This window comes from Triturus cristatus, chromosome 3_1 (genome assembly GCF_964204655.1).
Source record: "Triturus cristatus chromosome 3_1, aTriCri1.1, whole genome shotgun sequence".
Classification (NCBI taxonomy): Eukaryota; Metazoa; Chordata; class Amphibia; order Caudata; family Salamandridae; genus Triturus; species Triturus cristatus.
The window spans coordinates 943,774,062-943,790,497 of NC_140583.1; positions in this window are offsets into that span (position 1 = coordinate 943,774,062).

The window sequence follows — 16,436 nt, forward strand, 5'->3', positions numbered from 1 at the left end:
CCACCCGCCCTACTTTTAAAAGTTATCATAAATGTATAATAAATCAAATTAAAAGGCACTTACCTGAAGCGCGGCGTCTCCAGGGCTCCCTCTTCCTGGTTTTCAACTTTTCTGACAAATGCGCATGCGCGGACGCCCGCGCATGTGCATTTCTCGCAAGAAATGCGCATGCGCGGGCGTTCACGCATGCGCATTTGTCAGAAAAGTTGAAAACCAGGAAGAGGGAGCCCCGGAGACGCCGCGCTTCAGGTAAGTGCCTTTTAATTTGATTTGTTATACATTTATGTTATCTTTTAAAAGGAGGGTGGGCGGGAGGCGGGTGGCGCGTAGTGGGGCTACGCGAAGCGCGTAGTGTGCGTATATTTGGGCACACTACGTGCTGCTTCACGTAGCCCCACTACGCCCACTACGCCCACCCTTAATTTGAAGCAGTCTATGTGGTAATGTATGGTTCACAACATGAGTACTTGGAAACTGACTAAATCATCAGACTACTGCTAGGACAGTGCCTGGGTAAAACTTTTAAATTTTCAGTTCTGGCACAGTGAAGAGAATAGTACATGGTACTGCACTTTAGTGTCAAACCCTGACTCATTTTATCAATGCATAAGCAAAGAATAGCTTCTAAAGCTACTAAAACTTGACAACATGACCTGTTTTAAAACAATTTTCTGTCAGCGAATACACAATGTTACCAAATGCTTCCATCACAATCCTTACCCAAATGCACACAGACTCACAGTGTGATTTTAGACAAGCAACACTATCCTAGGAGTTTACCAAAACTCATTCACTAGTCTAGAAGAGGTAAGGGTACTGCACACAATCTACATATTTAAGTACAGCACATTAGTGTCAAAGCATGACTCATTTAATCAACGCATAAGCAAAGACTGGCTTCTAATGCTACTAAAACTTCACAACATGACAGGTTTTAAAAGAGTTATCTGCCAGAAAATACACGATGTTACCAAATGCTTCTCTCACAGTGGTTCCCAAATGCACACAGACACACAGTGTGATTCTAGACAAGCACCACTATCCCTAGGAGTTTACCAAAACTCATTCACTACAGTGGAAGTGATAAGGGAACTGCACACAATCTACATATTTCAGGACTGCACTTTTGTGTCAAAGCCTGACTCATTTAATCAAAGCATAAGCAAAAACTGCCTTCTAATGCTACTAATACTTGACAACAAGACAGGTTTTAAAACAGTTATCTGTCAGCAAATACACGATGTTACCAAATACTTCTCTCAAAGTGGTTCCCAAATGCACACAAACTCACAGTGTGATTCTAGACAAACAACACTATCCCTAGCAGCTTACAAAAACTCATTCACTAATGTGCAAGGGGTAAGGAGACTACACACAATCTACATATTAAAGTACAGCACATTAGTGTCAAAGCATGACTTATTGTATCAATGCATAAGCAAAGACTGGCTTCTAATGCTACTAAAACTTGACAACATGACAGGTTTTAAAACAGTTATCTGTCAGCAAATACACAATGTTACCAAATGCTTCTCTCACAGTGGTTCCCAAATGCACACATACTCACTGTGTGATTCTAGACAAACAACACTATCCCTTGCACTATACCAAAACACATTTCTTCATCAAGAAGGAGTACTACATTTTAGTATAGAAACATAACTCATTTAACAAATTCATAAACGATGACTGGTTTCTAATTTTTCCAAAATATAAAAACAGCACAGTTATCTGTCTGCAAACACATGAAAAACACAAATGCCACAGAATGGTTTCTACATGCACACACACTGTGAATAGGATTGTAGAGAACAAAAGTACTCCCTACACTTTAGCAGGAGAAATACATTAGTCTGATTAAAATCAAAATAGTCTACATACATCCCCTCACAATTAAATAACTCACCTTTCAAGTTGTTTTGTAGATTAAGAAGTATATCAGTCACACACCAGATTTTCTTATACAGAATCTCTGCACTGTGCACCTCTCAGCATAAACAAAGGATGGCAAAGTTTCCCTTTCATTTTCCACACATATACATGTAAACATCAATTCACAATCCTTCACACATAAATTCAAAAGCAAACACACATTTCTATTGGTTAAACATTTCAACCCTTTCCAAATGAAATACATTTCAACCCTTCCCCCAATCTGCCTTCTGCCTGTTACCATAGAAACAGGTCATGGAACACTGTACTGAGCACACAGGTCACAAGTTCAGCACACAATGTTTCTAAACAAGACAGCAAGTGTGCTTGACTTTTCAACATATCAGCTTATCATATATAATGTTCCTTACAATCAATTTTTGTTAACCAATAAGAATTATGCGGTTAAAAAACAGAAATATACACCCTACCTTTCAGTGTAGAAAGTTGTCATACAACCAATGATTTCTTGTCTTTTTTCAATTTTTTTTTCCTTGGATCCGCGCACCCAACGAGAGAGGATCCGTGCACCAAACGCGTTAGGATGCGCGCACCCTGCGCTCATTTCACCATTTTATTATTTTTTTAAAAAGGGGGCCCCAGCGGGTCCTTCTGGGACCCCCTAAGCACCTCTAGAGGGTCAGAGTATTTCCACTCTGCCCCCTTTATATGTTTTACACACTTATTCCCCTTGCTTCTTCAGCCTCGCTTCTACCGAGTCAGAAAATGGCCGCCAACAGTTCCTGGTTTCGAATGTAGACAGACACTTGACAGCCAATTAGCATTCAGCGTGCGATCGGGAGGGTGGGCGCTAGGTTCTGGGAGGGTGCGCTTACGGTGCGGGTAGGGTGCGCAGATCCTCCCCGGCCATAGATATATATGTACTTTTAACTCTAATTTTATCAGGAACTACTGAACAGATTCACACCATTTATGCAAGAGGCACGGGTCTGAACTGAGGACTACCTCTTTGCCAAATTTGGAGTCATTCCGTTCAGCGGTTCGGGCTGTAGCTGCGACAACAGATCCTATGGGAAATTGCATGGGGAAAACGCATTTTGGGACCCCCCCTTTTTTCTCAGCCCCCGCTTGACGAATCACCACGAAACTTTCAGGGTAGGAGCGGAGCGGAGCTGGCCAAAAGTTTGGAAAATTTCGCGAAGATTCGTCAACCGGCGCCAGACTTATTGGGAATAGTATGTTGCGGATTTCCTATGGAAAATAGGTCCTAACTATAACTATCTACTGGCGACCGGTCTTCTAAGTAAATTAAATATGCCAATTGAGTATGATCCAATGTTACCATGTTTTAGAGGAGAAGGCACATGTACTTTAGCACTGGCTAGCAGCATGGACATTATTTGGAGGTAGTCAGGGGTAGCAGCTGTGACCTCTAGCTTTCTCCCTGCTTCTCCTGGCACTTCCTCTATGACCCATGGCCTCAGAGGGGACAAAACATTTGCCTCTTCTCAGACCAGGGGTGACAAAGGAAGTGCCAGGAGTAACAAGGGGCAAGCTAGAGGTTGCAGCTGCGACCCCTGACTACCTCCAAATGACGTCCATGGTTAGCAGTACTTAAGCACTCAGATTCCTCAAGCCAAACAAAAACGCGGTCAGGAAAAGAGTAGCAGGAAGGGAAAAAGTTTGGAGTGATCCTTCATAGTAGGCCATTTTCTAACAATGATCAAATGACGTCTTCTTCCTATTTTGTGTGCAAGTGCTACTGCCCCATCTTTCATTGTTTTTATACTCCTCCCACCATGTCCCCAGTAAGGGTACCACATTATGATTTAACTCACAGTACACTTTAGTCTCCTCCCTCATATATTGGTAAACATGAGTGTTTAGAAACCACCATGCATTTGGTCTCCACATGACCCTTATCAATGGAATGTTAATTCACAAATGGATTTCTATAGGTATGGGACAGTCCCCCATAGCAAGATGGAGGTCCCTCCCACACATTGTATGTCTGGCATAAGAAATTATATATGGTTGATAAATGAGGAGTGGTATGCTGCAAACAAATGAGTGAATTCATTAGCATGTGGTTGCCAAGTCCGTCAGAAATCTCCAAGGCCAAGTGCTATGGTGCATGCCAGGATGGGGGGACACACAACAAGTCTTTCACGGTTTTGTGCTGTAAACATCTTGGTCTTGGTACATAACCAGGTTAATTCATAAAAGGTCTCCAGTGAACTGTGTGGTAATTTCATCTAGACATGAACATGTTGCTAAGGTGTAGACATGTGCTCACAAATATCTAGGACAGTTTCACAAATATCCAGGTGAATGTCAGAACTCTCCACAGGGAGTCAGCATATGGCCCAGAGACAACCAATGGAAAGGGTCCTATAAAAAAAAATACCAACCCCCTAGAGCCCCTGGTAAATCTCATGTGGAACACTCGTCTGCATTCTTATCAATCTAGAAAACTGTGTCCCATGTTGTAAGTGTATCTTGTGATCTTGTGCTTTGGATATTCTATCATTTGCATTTGTTATTTATTGGGCTTAGTAGGTTTCCCTGGGTGGTGTCCAAACTCAAGTTCCAAGTCCACATTGAAAAAAAAGGGTCAGTTTTGAGTGGAAAGCCTTTATTGGTTCATGTTGTGTGTTGGGCTATTTCCTGAAGCTAGCCCAACCCTCACAAGTGGGGTACCATCTTTATCATCTTTATCAAGACACATGTGGAAACTCTGGGTGGTACTAATTTTGTGCATCCCCACAGATTCTAGAATGTTCCCTTACATGAATGAGTAAATTGTGTGGTTTTAGGGAAAGACTGAGGTTTGCATTGCACTGTGGATAAACAAAAGCAATGGGATCCTCACTTGTCACACATACCCTGGCCTGTCCATGTTGCTTTTCAGCCATTTCCTGCTGCAGGTGCTAGGCTCATCTGCACATAGGGGATACCAACATATGGAAATGCAGAGTGGTGGAAAATTTGTGTTTCCTTGCAGAATCTAAAACTTTCCTTCACAGAAATATGAGGGAAATGTGTGTTTTAGGCAACGTTTGAAGTTTGTTAAGGCTTCTAGATAAAAAAAAAAACCTTGTGAGATCCATGCAAGTCACACCAGCTTGGACTCCTCCAGGTGTCTAGTTTTCTGAAACGTCTTACGTGGTTCACTGTCACAAGGATTGATGTTAGTGCTTGAGGTGGGCAATTACCCCTTAACCAATTGGGTGCCGTGGTTGTCCTAGAGCTGTCCATAGCATTAGTGCACAGATGCTGAGGATGGCTCAAGCGTGTCCTAACATCCGCCCATGTTGGAAGAGCTGGTGCCCCCCATTGGGCCCTCCTGCATGCCCCTCCCGGGGCTGGATGTAGAAGCACTTCTGTTGCCAGTCCAATCACTCCCCCAGTGACCTGATGATGTCAGCATGCACACCAATGTCATCAACAGGCGCCGGGTACTGACTGGAAGCCTTTTGCTTCCAGTGCATCGAGAGAGGAGGATATCACCCAGATAAGTCCACACTCATCAGAGGAATTGGGAGGGTGCCCCCAGGGAAAGGGGACCTACCCCTGAGGTAAGGGTCACTCCCCTCTGGAGTGCTGTTAAAAATAGGGTTGTTGGTTGACTGAGGTGTAAACCTTAGTCAAACAGCAACCACAATCCTAGCCATGGTGAGTTTCAGGCAAACCCAAAATTAACCTTTGCTCACCCTCTGGTAGCTTGCCACAGAACAGTCAGGCTTACTTTAGAGGAGGTTGTAAAGTATTTCTGCAAAGCATCAAATAGTAAAGCAGTGAAAATCCACACAAAAAGATACCACACTCAGGGGCATATCATCAAGACAATTATCGCCACTTTATCGGACGTTTTTGGCCGTAAAGCGGCGATAATTGTATCGCACTATTAGCAAGGTCACGCTATTGCATGAATCCTTGCCTCAGTGCCCTTTCCCTAAACGCCCAGCTTTGCATCTCTAATGAGATGCAAAGTGGGCATTCGCTAACCGACATTTCTATTTAAAAGCTGCACGCTAAACAGCATAGCGATAAGAAACGTAGCGCTAACCTTGGTTACCGCTACTTTCCTTAGGCCTGCTTTCAGCTTGACTAAGCCATTATATCCCATGGAAGGTGGATATAATGGCTAAGTCCACCCTGCCCTATCAGCAAGGTATCGCCTGTTTTTTGTGCGATTATCGCTGGTTTTCCAGCGATGATCGCACATTTTGTAGCTATTGATGGTATTTTTATCGCTTTTGAGATAAGCGTCGCTGATAGCGTGCTGTCTCAGCGATAAAATACAGCAATAGCAGGCGATAATTATCCTAGCGCTAAGTGCGCTTAGCGATAATTATCGCCCCCTCTTGATGATATGCCCCCAAGTTAACAAAATGGTTCTGACTTTAATAAGACCAAAAGGATAAAAATCCAATGAATAGAACTTAAGATATTGAATTTCAAAGTTTATAGTGAAATGTAGAGCTTATAGGCAAAAATCACTATTCGGGATATCTGGTCGCACCCGATTGGGACAAAGCCAAAAGTTCAGGTTAACCACGATGCAGTGCAGGCCGGATACAGAAACTCAGTGAGGATCGCTGAACAAAAGTACTTAAATCCAAGGTGCGTTGACATCGAGTTGCTAGACACAGTCGAAGTGATGCGTCTGTTCTGACCCACACAGCAACGACAATGCGCTAGTCCTGAGTCACACAGCAGCGGTGATGTATGAGCTGCGATGCAGAGGCTTTGGTTTTGTCACCAAGGCTGCCGTCGAAGGAGATACCAGGACCTTGCATTGGCAAGTGGAACACACAGTGGTAGTTAGGCCTGGTACTCTGCTCCATTCGTGGAGTTTGCAGGGTTTTCCGCTCTCTGCAGAGCACGCAGAGTTCTGTAAAACTCAGCTTCATGAAGTGGAGCAGTGTTTTTTCCTTGCTCGTACTCACCAACGTAAGTTGGTGAGCGCGAGTGGGAAAATCCAACACTAGACCATCTCCCAGCGAGATTTCTCAATACGGGCGATAGCAGATGGTCGAAACCACTCACACTAAGAAACCATCTGTTCTCTTTGAGGAAGCTGCCGCTCAAGTAGAAAATCTACTCGAGCAGCAGACAGAAGCAGCACCCTCTTGTGTTGCGCATGGTGCTGTTGGCGCTGATTTTCCAGCGCAGGACAAACACCTGGTGCTAAAAATGAGCGGAAACGGCATGACCTAATGCACTCCACCGCTTGCGGAACTCCATGTAGGGTGGCAGAGCTTTTTTGGTAATTTCACGGAGTTCTGCGCAACAGAACTCAACAAACTCCACCTTGTCCCAGTAGTGATTCCAAAGGCAATACTTCGAGTCTGATCCAGCAGCAGCGTAAGTCTTTTATGTCCCTAAGACTGTGTCTGAGGTCCAGTACTTATACCCAGTTGTGCCTTTGAAGTGGAGGAGACTTCAAATACATGCTATTGAAGTGCACAGTGTCCTCCCTTCCTGCTCTGGCTCCAGACTCACTAATGGGGAGCACGCAGCCCTTTGTGTGGGGACAGGACACAGCCTATTAAGATGTAAGTGAGGCTGGGTCCAGCTCCTCCCTCCTATCCTGCCAGGATGGCCTATCAAGTCACACTAAGCTCGCATTGTGTGTGGCTGCATAGGATGAATACACAAAGCTCAACTGTCACCCAGACATGTGATCAGAGGGACCAAATGGCTGAAATAAGAAAAAGCCAACCTTCTACAAGTGGCTTTTTCAGAATTGCAATTTAAAATCTGACTTCACCATGATTCTCAAGACACTAACCTCAAAAATCTATATATTCACAATCTGGAATTACACCTATAAAATGTAATACGTGAATCCCAATGTGATCTTATACGAGAGAATAACTTTGTAGTAGTGAAAAACGAATTGAAGTGCTTTTCACTACCAGGACATGCAAAACTTAAAAGTACATATCCTCCCTTTCAAATACATTGCACCCTGCCATCAGGGTTGTCCAGAGCCTACCTTGGGGTGACTTATATGTACAAAAAGGGAAGGTTTTGGCCTTGTGAAAGGGTTATTTTACCAGGTCGAAATGGCAGTGTAAACTGCCCACACAGGCTCTGCAATGGCAGGCCTGAAACACAGTTAAAGGGCTATTTAAGTAGGTGGCACAATAAGTGCAGCAGCCCCACTAGTAGCATTTAACAGGCCCTAAGCACATTCAGTGCACTTTACTAGGGACTTATCAGTAAATTAAATATGCCAATTGGGTATGAGCCAATGTTATCATGTTTTAAGGAGCGAGCACTGGTTAGCGGTGGTAAACTCCTAAAGCCAACGAAAATGTAGTCCGAAAAAATGGAGGAGAAAGGCAAAACATTTTGGGGTGACTCTACAAAAAGGGCCATTTCCAACACATGCCATTTTTTTGCCTTGCCTTTGCTTTGTGCCTTGCTTGGGAGCAGATTGGACGTTAGTGATGCCAATCTGCCACAAGGGGCAGACTTCATTGTCTTTAATTTCCTAACTGTTTTATTTTCTGTCATCATTCGCATTTGTGACTTAATGTTTCATTTGTCCTTTTTATTTTGGCATAAAGCTTTTGATTTCCTTCGTGGTAACTCCTGCTTATGGTTTCGGTATTGGTAGATCTGCAGTTGGTGTACTTGAATGTGTTTGATAAGGAAACCTATTTGTAATGTTACTTCAATTCAGCATAATTGCCTTGCTTGAATGTATATTTTTAACTATTGAATAATTGTAGCATCTTTAGCTTATGTTTCGTTCTGTTTCAAATTCACTTTTGTATTTGTGAAAAATCTGTGTTGTGGTGTCTTTCCTTTCTAGTCGGATATCTTTTTTTTTTTTTTAGTTCAAAAGAGTTTTATTAAGCAATGAATAGGTAAATGCAATACAAGATATCAATTGGGGAGATAGGGATGGGTAAAAGGGGCAGGAAGGGGGAGGGGAGTGGGATTGCAAATGAAACATATAAGAGAAATTGCATATAAAAACAATGAACATGGGCATTGAAAAGAAATAAAGAAATTGTGTCAATCCTGATCAAACAGTAAATTACAGAGAGCATAAAAATGAAACAGCAAGGTAAAATATGCAAAACATGAAAAGGGTATCATGGGGGCTTGGGAACTTCTTGTTGGGCAGGCAATGGAAGGGAAGAACGAGCAGCACAATTATCTAAATATATCGTAATGGGGAGCCATAAGTCTGCACGTTTAGCTGCCAAGTGAACAGGGAAGACAAATGCATTATCAAGTCTATGATTATAACAGACATTGTACCACCACGCTTTAAAAGAAATGTTGGATGCATTTTTCCAATTGACAGTAATCTGTTGAAAAGCAACAGCCAATAGCAGATCAACAATGCGAGCAGATATATCTACATTATTCCAGCTAGTAGACAAACTGCCCAGGAAAAGGTGAACAAGGGAGAAGGGGATGCTGGTGTGAAAAATAACATTGATTTGGGCCCACACCTGTAACCAAAAGTCATGTACATGCTTGCAGAGAAATAGCATGTGTGGTAGGGTAGCATTGGAAGCCTCACATGACCAACACTTGTCTGGGGTAATAGGAAATCGCTTATGTAATGTAGAAGGAGTGTGAAGTAGCCTGTTATAAATAAAAAATAGGGATTGTGTCAATGAAGCCGCTCTGGAAGTTTTGCGCAATTTTGTCCAAATTTTGTCCCATAAGGAAATCGGCCAATCTATCCCAAGGTCATCTTCCCATTGAAGTTCAACCTTGGATTTAGGTCTGAGTGACTCGGGTGTATGAAGGTATTTATAAAGAAGAGATGCCTTGGGGGCAGTGCGGAGGAGAGAATGAAGTCGAACAGCAGGGGTGGTAGGAATAGGGGGAGGAGAAGGAGAATCCGAAAGTGATAGATAAATCTCCAAAACAGCAGCCTTGAGGAGAAGATACTTGGAGAGAAAGGATTTGGGTAAGCAAAAGGAGGAACAAAGGTCAGAGAAAGAAACAAAAGTGGAACCAGAAAAGAGTTGCGAAATCCAAATCAAACCACGGGATCTCCATGATTTCCAGTAAAAGGGCTTATTACCAATTAGGAGATATTTATTATGCCAGATAGTGGAAGAGATGAAATCAGCCACGGTCACAGGGGGGCCGGGAGCAGCTGATAATAGAAGCTTAAGGGTATATTTGTGGATAGGATTGGGAGTCAATGAAGGCTTACGAGAAAAAGCAAGATATTCTGCAAAAGAGAAGGGGGAAAGTAAAGTACGCTCAACCTTAAGCCACAAGGGGCAAGGGGAGGTGGAATCTTGTAACCAAAGGGAAGCTTGACGCAATAAAAAGGCCTTCTGATATGCAGGGAAGTTAGGAAAGTTGACACCACCTTCAGAAGCCGGACGTATGAGCCTAGCCCGAGACATTCTTGGTTTTTTGGAATTCCATAAAAACGAAGATAACGTTGAGTTAATCTTAGTAAAAAATTTCACTGGAATGGGGAGTGGAATATTGGAGAGTGTGTATAGAATAATAGGAGATAACATCATTTTGATAGTGTCGAGACGTCCCCACCAGGAGAGGTATAAAGGATGCCATCTTGTCGTGAGGTCTGCAATTTTCTGTGAGCATTTGGAAATACACATAGAGATAGTGTCTGAAATTGAGGGAGTAATATATAAACCTAGATATTTAATGTGGGACGGACTCCAGGTGAACCGAGATTCAATAAATTCTTGTTTGAAAGTAAATTTGGTTAGGGGAAGGATCTCACATTTATCGTGATTAAGTTTATACCCAGAGATAGAGGAAAACATTCTTACTTCAATCATGAAAGCAGGGATGGATTCTGCAGGTTTAGAAAGAAAGAGTAATATGTCATCTGCATATGCAGCGAGTTTAACATGCGAATCTGCAATCTGGAAGCCATGAATGGCAGGGTTTTGACGCAACCTGGAAAGGAAGGGCTCCAAAGCAAGGTTGAAAAGAAAAGGGGATAAAGGGCAGCCCTGGCGAACGCCTCTGCCTAGGTCAAAATAGGGTGAGATTTGACCATTAGCAAAGACTGCCGCTTTAGGATGGGAATATAACAGGGAAACTAAAGAGATAAATCTAGGACCGAAACCAAACCAAGTGAGGGTGTGGAAGAGATAGCACCATTCAACACGATCAAAAGCCTTTTCGGCGTCAAGGGCAATCGCTGCAAGTGAGTGCTGATAGCGGGAGGACTTTGATAGGATATTAAATAAGAGTCTAGTATTGTCCGTAATATACCGGCCCTTAACAAACCCAGATTGCTCCTCTCCCAGTAATTCGGGGAGAAGGTGGTCCAGTCGAATCGCCAATGTTTTAGCGAAGAGTTTGTAATCAATATTGACTAGAGATATGGGCCTGTAATTTTTGCAGTATTGGGCATCCTTTCCGGGTTTAGGTATGAGGCAAATATGGGCATCAGAGAAAGTTCCTGAGGAGGCACCACAAGAAATAAAAGTACGCAATAGAGAGTGAAGTCGTGGGATTAGCAGTTTAGAGAAGTGAAGGTAGAATTCGACAGTAAAGCCATCAGGCCCTGGGGCTTTGTTGGGTTTGAGATGTTGCAATGCAGTAAGTAGTTCCTGCTGTGTGACTTCTGATTCTAAGGAGGAAAGATCTGGAGGAAAGTCAGCTGGTGTATGAATGGTGGAGAAGAAATGGTCAAGGGAGCTAGGGGTAGGTTGGGTTTCAGAGGTATACAAAGTTTCATAGAAACGTGAAAATTCAGCAAGAATATCAACATCTGTATGCTTTAAATTATCATCAGAGTCATAAATAGATTCAATATTTAACTTATTGTGTTTAATCTTTAAATAATTAGCTAGGAGCTTTCCAGCCTTGTTCCTACCCCATAGAATTTAGCAGTAGATTTCAGCAGGTAAAAGGAGGCATCTTCTGTAGACTTCTCATTAAACTTCATTTTTGCTGCAATGAGGGCTGTCAAGCTATCAGGAGAGTGTGAGGTAAAATACGCATGTTCCAGTGTTTTAATGTCAGAAAGGAGATTTTTGGTAAACCTTCGGGCTTGTTCGCGACATAACTTATAATGAAGTCACGTGCTGCTGCCTTAAAAGCATCCCAGATAGTATGGTCAGAGAGGGTATCATCATCGTTGAGGAGGAAAAATTCATCAAAAAAGGAAGTAAAGGTGGCTGTAAATTTGGGATCTGTGAGGAGGGAATTATTGAAACGCCATCTCCTAGGGCCAACAGTTTTAGGGATTACATCAACACTAGTGAGGACGGGGGCATGGTCAGAGAGCAAAATCGGGCCTATCTCAGAGTGTAGGAGTGACTGAGCGAGGTTGTGGGAAAGAAAGATGTAGTCAAGTCGTGACTGGGAACGGTGACAGGGAGAATAAAAAGTATACTCCCGCAACTTTGGATTGGAGAGGCGCCAGGAATCTACTAGTTTATGTTGTGAAATTGCATGACTAAACAGCTTGTGGGGCTTGTTGGGGACATAAGGGGCTTTGGACTCTCTATCGATAAAGGGATCAAGGGGTTGATTACAATCCCCCGCCAGGATAAAATTGTGATCCATAAATTTAGTTAGAAGTGGAGAAAAATCAGCCCAAAAAGAAGGTTCGCCTGTGGTAGGACCATATACATTGAGAAGAGAGACTTGAACACCTCTAAGGGACAACTTAGCATAGACCCAACGACCAGAAGTATCCGACTCATGAGTGATAACCTGTAGGGGAAGAGACTTGCGACAAAGGACTGCCACACCATTGCGTTTGCCATCGCCTTGTGAAAAAAACAATTCACCCACCCAACCACGCTTAAGCTTAACAGATTCAACCTCAGTTAAATGCGTTTCTTGAAGGAATGCAATATCGACATTCAATTTGGCAAGATGTGACAGAATCCGTTGACGCTTAATCGGAGAGTTAATACCCTTCACATTCCATGACAAAATATTCAATGACATGTTATCAACTTATTTATAAAAAATGTACATGACAAATCCAATGAGAGATAAGCCCATAAAGAGTAGAAAGTAGAGAAGGAGAAAAAAAGAAGAGTTGGTGGAAACATAGTGAAGATAAGGGAAGCGAACAAGTGACCATAAGTATGAGCCATACCAAGAAAAGGAGAATAAAATGCGACAGCGTCGTACGTGACCCAGAAAGCTAGAAGTAAGGAAGAGGTAGAGAGAAACATGGGAGCAGGAGGACAAGAGATGCAATTCCTATAAAAGACAAGTGCAAAAGCAGTAGCAGAAGGCAAAGAGTATAAAAGGAAAACAAAAACACTGGAGTAAGGAGCTAGAAAGGGGAAGTAGATTGAAAAGCGAGTATAGCAAGAGAAAAGAAGAATGCAATCCTCATAAGAGCAACGAGTGTCGATCAATAATAATAAATCAACGTGAAAATATGTGGACAGGAACACAGACATAAGAGGAGATAAAGGGGAAGGGAAAGGAGAAAGACCAACAGATATGCCAGGAGGGTAAATAAGGAGATGGGGAAAAACATACCTACAAAGAGAAGATACGAGAAAGGGTGGAGGGAGGAAGGAACCACAGAGGTGAGGCAGCACATCGAGGAGCAACGAGGCTGGGGTCGGGAGACATCATCAAAACACGGGGATAAACTCCTGTAAGACGAAAAAAGGAAAACAAAGGGTTAAAATGTGCCAGGAAGTCAAGATGGAACTATGACTGAACACGAAGAACAGGGAACAGCCATTATGTTAAACAATAAAAGAAACCTTAACGTCGCCATCTGAAGGAGCAGAGAAATACAGGCGAGCTATAGCAACGAGATATTCTAAAGAAATACAACATAACATGCAAAGCCATATAAGAATTATAAAAACAATATTCATCCGAAAGCAGAGGATGACGGTCTGGAAGCATCCATAGCAGAGGAGTGGTGTGCATTGATGAAACTTTGTAGGCGCACTGGGTCCTCATAGGTTGTAGTCTTGTTGTTGTGGGTGACCTTGAATAGGCACGGGTGATAGAGGCCGTATCGCGCCCCCATCGCCCGCAAGTCAGCTCTTAAATTCAGAAAAGCCTTTCGTCGAGCAGCAGTTGCCTTAGCATAATCCTGTGCGAAGAACAGGGACGAACCAGACCAGGTTAAATTCGGAAAGGATTTGGCCGCCGCTAAGACCAACAGAAGATCAGTGTACTCCAGAAAATAGATGATAACCCCTCTGGGTCTCTGAGAGGGGGATGTAGAAGAAGGCGGTCGGCCCAACCTATGAGCACGTTGAATGTTAAGGGTCTTATCTTGTGCCAAGTGTAAGAGTTTGGGAAGGAACGACTTGAAGAAGGCGATTGGGTCAGACCCTTCAAGCCCTTCAGCCAGGCCATAAATACGAAGGTTGTTGCGTCGATTCCTGTTTTCTAACTGCTCCACTTGCTGTTGAAGATCTGAGACTTGTGACTTCAGGTGGGAGACTACAGAGGATGTCTCTTGGAACGACTGAACAGATTTTTCAATCGACGTTACCCTCGTTTCCATTTGCGACCAGTTATCCGTAAGAACCTGGAGTTTGGTATTGGTCTCTTCCATGAAAGGACGTAAGGATCTTATCTCGTCTAACAATAATTCCATGGAAACTGGCCCGGAATGCTTTGGAGGTGAGAGAGAACTTGACTTGAGTCTTTTCGTGTTAGACTTAGAATTATCATGTGGGTTCCTGGGGGGATCCATTGATGCCTCTGAGCCAGATGAGTTAAGAGAATCTTCCAGTTGTGAGAAAGCAGAAAAAACTCTGGAATTTTTCACAATCTGAGGCTTGGTAGGACGAGGCATGCGTGGCGATGATGTAAGTCTACTCAGGTAGCAGAGCCGTGGAATATTGACAAAGTGCAGGCCACAAGAAGCAAGGATGAGGGCAATATATGATGTAGCGAGACAGGAGCACGATGATATCTGACTACTTCATGGAGGGAATGTAGCCAACTTCACAGCATCTCAGATGACAGACATCAAGCGCCCCTTCAAATAATATTAAAATGCAGAAAAGCTGCAACCGCTTATTGCACAGCATGAAGTGAGTCAGTCAAATTGAAGAAACCACAATTAATGGTTATGCTAACAGCAGAGAGCCACCCGGCAAATCTCAATGGAACTAGGCGCTAAATGGAAGGAAAGCCAAAAAGAAATCCATGCAGGCGAGGCTATGTCTTGAAAAATGGCATAGAAGCAATAAAGTACAAGCAAAGGCACTTCATCTGGGATGTAAACTGTGCTTTTTTTTTTTTTTTTTTGAGAGGACGACCGTTTAAGGGTGCCAAGGCCACACACGAGAATGATAAAATGAAAAGATGAGTGAAACATGAGCCATTGTGATTTATGGACGTCAGGCAACAAAGCGCTGAATAATGAGCTGAGAAATCACAGCATAGCGCGCGTCATTTGGCGGCCCAAGATGGCGGCCGCACCGGAAAAATTCCAGTCAGGACTTACGGAGGCCAGTGCAGCGATGTAAAGCCACAAAAAACACTTCTTCGACGACGCGCAGAGTCAGGGCATCTTCCAACACATCTGCATCCAAATGTCTGCAGGAAAAGCGAGCGGGAACCGGCTCGTCTCCCAAAACAGCCCCGGAGCCTCACATCAGCGCCGCCGTCACCCGCGGGCGCCAAGCCACGCCCCCCCTCTAGTGGGATATCTTTGGTGTTTGGTGTATCTGTGCAGAGTAGGTGCACTTGATCCTCTGTCAAGCTGTCTGTGGCAAGTGAGAGGTATCTTTTTGGTGTTTTCGGAGAATAAAATTCATTGTGTGGTTTGTATTGATAAGTTTTTTTCAGGTCATTATATGTCAATGATTATTCTTACTGTTTGATACAGCCACAGTTTGTTGAGTTCTAATTTGACAGTGTTATTTATTGTTGTCTTGAGTGTAATGTTAGTTTCATTAGTGATCATTATGACTTCCATCAGGCTGAGAGAAATCACCTGATGATGGATCCACTATTAGTGCTGATGAAGTGCTTCTTTCAGAGGAGGACATTAATATGCCAGTAGTGCAACAAGAGCAAGCTGTATTACATCCAGAATTGGGAAGGCTTTGTACTGGAAGTGCTGAACCCTTGTTTGCCCCTATAATGGTGAAGTCTGTTTTGCCTACCTTTAGTGGTGTTGCAGGGTGTAAAGACAATGTATCCATTTCTTCCAACTGTTTATTGATGATGTGTTTTTGGACAATATTATTGAGCAAATTAATTTGTCTGCAGATCAGTTTTTGTGAGACAATGGTGCCACACTTAAGATCTCATCTAGAGCTATCCAGAGAACTCCCCAAATCTCCATGAGATTAAGCACTTCTAGGATTTTACTTTGTTGATAGGATGTTAAGGAAGCCGTCACTGTATTTTTTTTGGTCTACTAGTCCCTTGATGGCAACTGCTATAATTCCAGCAAACATGAGTCAAGATTGGCATTTGCTTCTGCGGCGGACACTGCCTTTTGTGGATAATACTACAGTTTTCCCATAAGATTACCCTGATTGTGGCTGTCTCGTCAGGATTCGTTCTGTCCACGACTATTTAATAGATCGTTTTTCAGAGATCTATGC